Source organism: Aplysia californica, unplaced genomic scaffold (genome assembly GCF_000002075.1).
Source record: "Aplysia californica isolate F4 #8 unplaced genomic scaffold, AplCal3.0 scaffold00405, whole genome shotgun sequence".
Classification (NCBI taxonomy): Eukaryota; Metazoa; Mollusca; class Gastropoda; order Aplysiida; family Aplysiidae; genus Aplysia; species Aplysia californica.
Window position 1 is genome coordinate 205,275 of NW_004797675.1, and position 2,500 is coordinate 207,774.

At 39.9% G+C, this 2,500-nt stretch overlaps 1 protein-coding gene across 1 annotated transcript in view; it reads right to left on the bottom strand.

The window, feature by feature from the left end:
• Positions 1-2,500, bottom strand: part of LOC101848372 — a 56,521-nt gene that overhangs the window by 50,830 nt on the left and 3,191 nt on the right. The window lies entirely within an intron of this gene.

Genomic DNA, 2,500 nt, shown 5'->3' on the forward strand with positions numbered 1-2,500 from the left:
TATATACATACATAACATTGTACTGAACATGAATCTACTGGCATAAAAATTATGTCATTAAATGTGTCTTTAAAAAAATTTTCAATTTTAACTCAGATTTTGTATGTGTGAAGGGTTTGGGAAGAGAGTTCCAAACTAATGGAACAAGGTGGGCAAACGATATTTCAGCTTTTTTTTTTACCTCCTTTTCTAGGAACTCTTAAAAGATACTGATCTCCTGATCTTAGTGATCTAGATTAGGACATAAATCTGGATTAGATCACTAAGATATGGGGGAGCTTTGCTATTTACACATTTATGACATAATATTGCAATTTTGTAATATGGCATTCTAGCTGACATGTGGATCCAATGCAACGTTCTTAACATGGGAGTAATGTTACCCGTCTTCTTTCTGTGTGCATGTGTGTGTATGTGTGAAATAGAGACAGAGGGTGTGTGTGCGTGTGTATGTGTGTGTGTGTGTATGTGTGTGTATATGTGTGTATGTGTATGTGTATGTGCGTATGCGTGTGTGCGTGTGTGTAGCTATGTAAGCGTTTCCACTAGTATGCGAGTGCGCAAATTTAGAACAGTATGCCCAGCATGCTTCGTGCCTTTGGATGGGACATGTTATCTTTTAACCAAAAAAAGAGTATTTTTTAGGTCCCTAGAAAGAGGTTATAATACTACCAAAGACTATGGCAGTGACGTCACCCTGTAAACGGACAGGGGCCTCGTGTGCTCACTCTGGGACATTGAGCGTCCATGCAGTAAGGGCAAGAAGCAGCGTCGCACAAGGCGCTCCCGCCTTTAGGCTCACCGTTTACAGGTCCTACTGGGGTGTGAAACGTGGAGTGTCCATCTTTTTTAATTTGCTCTTTCAAAAAGTATTATTTTCCTTTTGATTTTAATCACAAAGAAAGCCTGCACACACACTACCGCACAAACTAATTGACTGTAGCAAAGAGAAATAACAAAAAAACGAAAGATAATCTGTCTCTTACAAACAAAGGAAGAAATGTGATTTGGTGAATGTATGTTGTTTTTCATGTTCTACTACTGTCCATTTCATTGTTTAATTCCTTTTCCCGTATTTCTACCTGTAATGGGCCTATGTTCACCCGTCATATATTAAGACAAACGACCAGCGCCTTTTGTATTAGGCCTTGTTCTTGAGCCTCTCGTTGTAATATCGGCTAGTGTATTTCGACTTCCGTGTGCTTATTTAACTCACCATGTGCTAACGTCATAGACCATGTTGATGAAAGTCTCCGAAAAGGTTTTAATATCTGTTCATCGGCCGTAAATGCAGGGGCATAAGAAAGTGGAAATTACTCTCCCTTTCACCCCGGTTTGTACACTCATGTACGACACTAGAATTAACAATCCCTGACGCATCAAGTACTGACGTATTTGTATAATAATCACAACACTCTTGCACCGACTGGCAGTGGCGTCATTCGGGTTGTACTAAATGAGGTCGGTCATAATAATATTATGAAGGGTGCAAAACGACGAAAATGACAGTCAAACACTATACAAAAGGATAGAGTGAAAATAATATACTATTGGCTAAATGTATTGTAAACATGTTAGTGGCAATACCATGTTTAAACCCCAGGTAAATAGAATTAGCAATGCGTCTTCATACCTGGATATGACTTGGGCATTTTGGTTTTCCTGTTGAGCAAATTTGCCTGTGACTTTTTGATTGAACAATAAATCATTGGAAATGTTTCTTTTGCTTTCCATTCACAACAGAATACTAAAACTGTTGCGGTTGATATGGCGGTCTCAGTATTTTATCCTGGTCTTATATATAGGGGATTAAGAACTAAAAAACTAAGGCCAGTTTCCAATAATTAGGCCTTTTCCGCACGATTCACGGCTATAATAAAGGGAAAAAAGGCACACTCTAATTTAAAACAACCTCAGCTCACTGGTCCTATTCAATGGTACTTATTTCATTGTTTGCCCGATCTCCACACACAGAGAGAGCAAGTGTACCTCGCACTCAAGACATCACTGTCTGTTAACCCGCTCAGCTCTACATTCAAGTGTACGATCCAGTGTACACACTTTAGCGCTATAATGGCACACACACCATATAGTCCCCGTGAAACGTTCACAGAATTACGACTTAATTTAAGAAAACACCTAAAGCCGAGGAAAAAATGGGAAGAGTGTACGCCTCAGTGTACGCCTTGGGCTATAGCCACGACAGTATTCAAATTTTAGTGTCAAGCGATGCCGAAGGTTCTGTCACAGACTACTTGGTGCGTGGCTGAAGTCTCGCCTGCTCGTTGCATCAACGGTCTATTTGTTTCTACCTTGACCCACACCAGGTTAATACCTCAGGTATATGCAGTCTTTGGGAACATAACTGCGTAGCTTCAGCCAAAAAAAAAAAATGTTATTTCATTTTCTTCGACAGAAGGAGCGCCTGATCATACAGAGCTATAGTCGTAGTAAATGATGGTACTCGTATACACCCATCCAAACAGATCACGTTTTGTGT